This window comes from Chinchilla lanigera, unplaced genomic scaffold, assembly GCF_000276665.1.
Source record: "Chinchilla lanigera isolate Chin_1 unplaced genomic scaffold, ChiLan1.0 scaffold00047, whole genome shotgun sequence".
In the NCBI taxonomy this organism is placed as follows: domain Eukaryota; kingdom Metazoa; phylum Chordata; class Mammalia; order Rodentia; family Chinchillidae; genus Chinchilla; species Chinchilla lanigera.
Window position 1 is genome coordinate 17123901 of NW_004955448.1, and position 7809 is coordinate 17131709.

The window sequence follows — 7809 nt, forward strand, 5'->3', positions numbered from 1 at the left end:
TGGATCACGAGGGGTGAAGGAGAGTGGTGCATTCCCACTTCCACCCCCTGATTCCTGAACTGGTGAGTCCTGGCTGTGGGAGACTCGGTGCCATGGAGCGGATGCTGTTTTAAAGCATATCTAGCCTGTTGGAGAACCTTACCCAACCCTGCAAGCTAATGTCACCTAGCTAGTGCTGTGACTATGTCTGGGTGCTGAGGAACATGGTAAAGTCAGGAATTCCTGAGTGTGAGTCCATCGCACCACGTCTTTGGCCAGGAAATGTGCTCCTTGTCAGAGACAATACTGTGCTGAACTCCATGACGCTGGATAAGGCCTGTTGTAAGAGCAGGGGTGGTAGTTTTGGCAGAAGCATTATGTACAGGGAAGGCAAAGCCATACCCAGAACAAGGGTCTGTGCCAGTGAGGACAAAGCACTGTCTTTTCTATGGGGGAAGTGATCAGATATAATCAACACCAAGTCACAAGCTGATGACCCCAAGGAAAGGTGTCATATTGAGGACTTATTGGCTTCTGCTGCTGCAAAACTGGGCGTTCAGCAGTGACTGTAGCAAGGTCAATCTTGGCAAGTAGGGGGTCCATGTTGCTGAGCCCATGCACAACCTCCATCCCTGCCAGGATGGTCCCTCTGTTCACGATCCCATTGGGCAATGACAGGAGCAGCTGAAGAAAGAGATTGACTGCTATTTACAGAGGACATCTAGGTACAAGCCATGGCAGCGCTGAAAAAATATTTTTTGAAAACCAAAAATATGACTGAATAATGAACTTCTTTAAGGGACAGACATTAATCTTGAAGTTACTCCAGACTTTTATTTCCTTCCCAAAATTAAAGCAGATCAACAGTAGCTCTGTGCTTTTCCTCCCTCTCCTCCTGCTCAAGGAGAGAGTGCTGAAGTACTAGGTCAGTGAGTAATGACACAACTGAATTTTCTATGGGTGGAACTTTCTGGAGGGCTTAGATTTTCCTTTTTCTAATTCTTTTCCCTCTGGAAAATTTTAAGGGAACTACATTCCTGCTTCTCTCTGTCTCTACACACACACACACACACACACACACACACACACACACACACACACACACAGTCTCTTCCACTCCCTGGCACAGCAGTAGGCTCTGCTTTGGGCTTGAAAGCTGTGTGGCAAGTGGGTGCCTCCGTGCTAGACAAGTGAAGCAAAACTCTTCTCTGTTTTCTTGTCTCTATTTTCTCTCGGGGGCAGATGTGTGTTTTTCTTTATTTAATATGAGTGGTCATTTCTACATGGCAGTTCTGGGCTCAATAAGATGGCAGCTACTCATAGCTTCAGATCAGGCATGAGTCCTATTAAACCTCAGCACAGTTTTCTCAATAGGTTTTGAGGCAGAGATCTAATTTTAATAAATTTTTATTTTATTTCCCTGGTTATTTTCATTATCATGATGATGAAAATACCATGATGGTGATAAAATATCATTTATTTTTGTCCAGAAATTTATGGGAGGTGTTTTTCTGGAGAAATATTCAGATACTCCTGAGATTTGTGGTCAAAATATAACTTTAATAATATGTTGATATTACCCTATTCTTCATATACAATAAGGTCTGTCTTTCATATGAGATATAAATATGTTAATAGTTCCATACTGAACATTGATATGAAACAGTTCTAAGTAAAAACCTATTGTATTCATGTCTTATAGATATCAATCATATGTACTCTCAAATGTATTCTCTCACTGACAATATGGTTATAGTTAGGTAAAAGACATTTCCTGTACATACTGAATTGGATAAAAAGTTAATAGCATAGAAAACACTTGTGCTCAAATGAAGGATGAAAACAAGGGATTAACGTGAATTTGTATCTATTCTCGTAGAACTATAAAATTCAAGCAAATATATTAGTCTGTATTATTCAGAGGATCTCCTGCTCTTCTCCCTCCTCCAAAACCAAAATCTTTTAATCACTAGCTATAAAGCTCAAAGATGCCTTTTGAATGATTTTATTAAGTGTCAGTAGTATATATTGCCCATCATTTTTAGAAGAAAAACTCATTTGATGAAAAATTATCTTAAGATATGCACGTACCTCCTTTTGCAAATACATACCTGTTCAATGATTCAATATTTTCTATCCTTTTACAATCATTACCTGTCCGGAGCACACTTGTAGGAAGCTGTGCCTTTTTCTCCTAGTGAACCACATAGAAAAGGTCTTGATGATACGAGGAAATAAATTTAAGAAGGAAAATCAATTCTATCGTGCACTGTTGTTCAAATATTCTTCACTTGAGAAGAGCATATCTGTCCCCGTCCTCTGCGCCCCCATCCTTAACTTCTCCAGCTCTTTTATCTACACAAAAGAGATCATCTGATGTAGATCTGATTTAAGAGCTATAAGTCTTAAATAAGAGATAGGTTGCATGGTGACTCTCTAGACATAAATCACATATTGCTAATGTTGCTAAGATAACTAACATTTATGCAACAGCTATACTATTCAATACCTGTTTTAGCAATTTTAGATCCTGTGCAGTAACATATGTAACTTCTCTCTGATCTTTTTTTTAAAAAATAATTCTTGGGGCTGGGGATTTAGCTCAGTGGCAAAGCACCTGCCTGGCAAGTGCAAGATTGTGAGTTCGATTCCTGGTACTGGAAGAAAAACCAAAAATAAAATAAAATAAAAAAGAATTTTTATAGTAAATAAGTCTTTGGGATGTGAGGCTCTTCATACTGTTTCTGCTGCCTATAAAGTTATCTCCAGGGACTCCTTTTACAAGCTGGCCCAGATCCGTGTGGAAGGAAATATTCTGCTCCATTGAGGTTTCACCATTAGAAGGGAGAGAGAGGTAGGTAAGTAGCTTTGGTGATTTGTTCAGTGAACAATTTGACTATCACGAAAGAACTCCAGTCACACAAATAACGTTTCTGACAGTGATCCTTTCATGCTGACAGTTTTCCTTCTTCGGACTGCTACAGTGTTTGGACATCAAAATCATTTAGAAACACCACCATTTCTATATCATCAGTGGTTCAGCTAGGCTCAGTGAAATAACCCCAAGTATTTTCCATGTTCAAACTGTGAGTCTCTAAAAAATGATAAATTTAGCCAGCTTTCAGCAGTAGAACAAGCTATGATCTGAATGCTCCTCAAAATTCGTGCTGAAATTTAATTATCAAAGTGATAGCATTAAGTATTTAGGGTTTTATTATAATATCATTTGCCCAGGTATTTAGCTAAATGATATTATAGATGTTTCTTTGCAAGTTATTTTGCAGTAATTAAATCATGAGTGGCCCTGGGATACTAAATGGCTTGTGCAAAAGCGGCCTTTCTCTTCTGCTTTTCTGCCATCTGAGGACATAGGAAGAAGACCCTCACCAGACACCAGATACTGTTGCCTGATCTTGGACTTCCCAGCTTGCAGAGCTGTGAGACATTTTCTTATTGATAATTACCAGCTTGTGAGATTTTGTACAGTAGCAGAAATGGGCTACAGTTTGTAAATGTGGACTACAGGGAACATCATGTGGGCTCTTAGGTAACACTGACTCGCAGGAGTTGAAGCCCCTCCCGGTAAGTGCTCTTTCATATCCCCGGCTAATCAAGAGTGAAACCTCAGCTTACTACAGGGCACTTTTAGTATATTGCTAATAAGTGCTAATATTTTAAGAAAGCTAATATCAGGCTCAAATGAGATAAGCAATAGTATTCAACTAATATTCATTGATAATGCTGTACATTGACTGTATTCTAAAGAAAGAGTGGGTGTCTACTTGAATATAAATATAAGAATTCCCATTAAAATTTTAATAAAGAAGAATAAATGAATTCAAGAAAGAAGCTGTCAAACAAAAGTTCAGATGGCATTATTGAGCAAACATTTATTGGAGAAAAGGGGCATGAAAGTAAACATTAATTAATTAAATGGGCTGACCAAATAACATGATAAGTATTTAAGAAAAAATAAAGATTACCAAAGTTATGCTATTTGAGTGTTGAAATATTTTATTATTGACTGATCTACACACAAACTCAGGAATGACAGTCTCCCTATAAAGGATGAACAATAGATGTTGACTTGTTAGTACTTACTATTCCACATTATCAATAACTACATTGTTGGGAGCCGCTGAAGCTGGAAAATAATTACATGTGCAGGATGAAACCAGCCCGAGAACACGGGAGCTCCTCGGAGTAAACAAGCCTTATAACTTGGTAACTTGTTGCTGGGCAGCGAGGCAGAAATTAACCAACCTCTCAAGGGTGTAAATAAAGGCTCTACTGTTTTGGGGCAGTTCCCCTTCTCTGCTCAGGAGAGAGGACCTCCACCTGATCCCAGCATTTTGTCTCTTGTCTATTTTTTCCCTCATTCTCACCGCCGTTCCTTCCCAGGGTACAGCAAAGACCCAAAGGATCTGTACACTGCATTAACTGTAAATAAGGTAAACACTCAATCAATGTACAGTGATTTAATAAAAAGGATTCATCTATATGTCCCTGTAAGGCATACACAAGATTCAAATACACTAGATTCAAACACACAGTAAGTAGAAAATATAAACATAGAAAAAGAGACACAAGCAAGCGCTAACAAAAAATGGTGGAACGACTACACCGCTGTCAGGAAAAACAGACTTTAAAATAAAAATTGCTGCTACACACACAGAATGACATTTTACAGCGAGAGAAGAGTCAGCCTATCAGAGCCCGTATCAATCTCGAAGGAGTTTTGCTTTTGAAGAATTCACTATTCTGCTACCATCTACCTGATTATGTGAAAAGCTTATTTTCCTACCAATTCAGTTATTTTCACTCATATTATTTACAGTAAATGTGAGTCCTAGGTGAGGTTTGGGGTCTTTGGCATGAGCGCTTTACTGGCATACACAGCAGCATCTAGGCACCATCTGAGCAGTACACATCTTAGGAGACTTAGAGAAGACAGTCTGGATCTCACTGGAGCTGAAGTACAAGAGATGCAAGACTGGAGAAACACCCTTCGCAGCCCTGACAGAAGAGTCTCTGCACACAGGGAAAGAGCTTGGCATGACAAGCCAGCTTCACCAGTCTAGTCTGCGCCAGGGAGAGGCACAGCTGCCCAGAAGTGGGCGGGGGGAGAATCGGGCTGGGTGCATGAGCGACAGAGAAAGCAGGTTTCTGAGCAGTGGACGGACAGATGCACAGAAAGACAAACTAATTTTAAATGTATCTCCGTGGGTCACCCCCTGCCCCAAACACAGAGTCAGGAAAGCTTCAGGAATGTCAAAAAGGGTCTATAAAATTATATAAAGTTCAAGAAAGGACATTGCCCGCTAGGAGCTACTGGTTGCTCCCTCGGTTTTAGAGATAAACTGCCAGACCGACACAGAAAAAATTAGGGAAGCTCATACTATAAAGCTATATAGTTGCATCGAAGGTTTAAAACTTACTTCTTATAATATCATATATAACCCTTATAACTTGCCCACACAGTGACGTTATTCTTGTTTCGGTTTGGTAGCTGGCACTCTGAGAATTGAGTGTCTGCTCTGAGATCACCCAGCTGCTATGTGTTGTGTGGACCTGACTCCAAGCCAGGTATTGGGGCCACTGAATATGATCTTGCCATGTCACCTACGTCCTTTACAGTTTTCAGCCACCACGCCTTCATTTACAGACATTTCCCAGAGACTCAAAGTGCATTTCATCAATCACACAGGCCTAGTAGGCAATTGCTCACTTGCTGCCCAGTTAGCAAGACTGACGCCCAATATGCCCTTTCACTTTAGCTGGTACCTGGGTCTGAAGTTCGTCATCATCGTGCAGGTATGCGTGTAAAGCCCGGTCACTGCCATCCCCTCAACAGCTCAGCTCTTTTATGACCACAGACGTGCATATGCATGGCAGATCTATTCCATGCGAGGGAGAGGAGAAGGAAGTGGGAAAGAGGGGACAACTGCGCGTGGTGCTGACTTAAGATGAAACGTGGGGCCAAAACCTGTAAACTCTCACTCGGGGAACTGAACAAAAACGTGCAACTATGAGCCGTTTCAAAATCGCTAAACATGTGGCACCGTGCACCTGAGCGGATCAGCAGAACACGCCCCTGTTCATTTTCTTCCCAGCAGAGTGAGGGCAAGAAAGAACCACATTTGTCGGTGATGTAACCATCCACAGGTTTTGTAAGTGAATCAGATTTTCTTCCCTGAAAATTTCATGTTGTAGAATAAGAAAAGTAAAAAATAGAAATTTGGGGTAATAATTTGTACCTAAGTGTGGTTTTTCATAGCCAGAATATCTTTTTCCACTGAAATGCCATTTTAAAAGCTTTTGCGGCATTATACCAAGACTCTCAAAAGATTAAAGGTGTCACTTTCAGTGACAAAGAGTCAAATAATATGAAATGTACTTTTCTAAGAGGACGAAAGAGACTTTTTATATCTTAAATTGTGGTGATCTAGAGAAGTAATATTAACAATCACCACCAATGCCTCCACTAGTAAGGGACAGTGCCAAAAGGAATGTTTTTAGCAAAGAAAAACAGTAAATTCTAAAGTAAACTACACATTTTTATACTATCATTATCTTTGTAGAAATTAAGCAATGGAATCCAAGTAAGCGGGACAAAGGACAAAGGTAAGTGAAGGAAGAGTGATTGCGTGTGGGACCCGCCTGCTGCCTGCCATCCCCTAGAGCAAAAACACCCTACTTCCTTCCTCTGGAAACGTAAAGTTTACGTGGCTCATCAGATCATTACCTACTTCATACAGAGCTGCTCAATTGCAAGACCCGCATCACAATCTATAGAAAATGCTCTTCAAAGACTGTAAATTCCGTTTTGCTGCTTCATTTTACCTTCTATTGGAAAATAATATTGACTCTCTCCTTGCATGATATAATAGTCATGTGTGCATCTCTGTGACCAAAACACCTGAGAAAACAACTCAAATGTGACAAAGTTTATTCGAGTTTACAGTCTCACAGGTCCCAGTTCGTAGTCAGCTGGCTCCGATGCTGTTAGGCCTGTGGTGAGCCAAGAACACTACGGCAGAGGGTGTGTGGAGGAAAGCAGCCCACCTCTCACCTCAGAGCATCTGAGAGAGAGAGAGAGAGAGAGACAAGGAGACAGAGACAGACAGAGGGAGACAGACAGAGGGAGACAGGAGAAGGGCACAGAGACAGAGAGACCAAGAAAGGGGGGAGATGCACCCTTCAAAGACCTGAATCCACCGACCTCCATCCCACACACCCCAAGGAGAGCCCAATGGACCAACCCATCCACGAGTCAGAGCCTTCATCCGCGAGCCCAGTCCTTCCTTCAGGTGCCACCTCTGAGCACTGCTGCAGTGTGGTCAAGCCCTCAAGTCTTTGGGGGACACTTCACATGTAAATTATAAAACATGACGATCAGTAAAATCACTACCCATATCAAGCAAGTGTAGGATTAGCATCTTGTCGACGATCTTTAATAGTTGAAACTGAACTGATTCCTAACATCATAGAAATATTGAGTCTTCTTCATAACGCAAACATTCTCAACAGAACGCTCCCCCTCAGTAGCCGTGTCAGTGTGGCTTGTTGCTTATGATCAGCTTCTTTATACTCATATACCAAGGAGACTAATCTCAAATTAAGTATACTTGCTTTGTGCATTACATTGTTTGCTACTTGCCTCACAATTCAGTTCAGCTAATATTTTTTCCTCAAACCAAGATTTTACAATATTGAAAGCAGGAAGCAGATTTACATTCTGGGGTAAACACCTTAATCTGAGCAGCTATTCCAGATTATTTTCTTGTCATTACACCATGACATCAAAATTTATTTCCAGGCTAAGCTTAA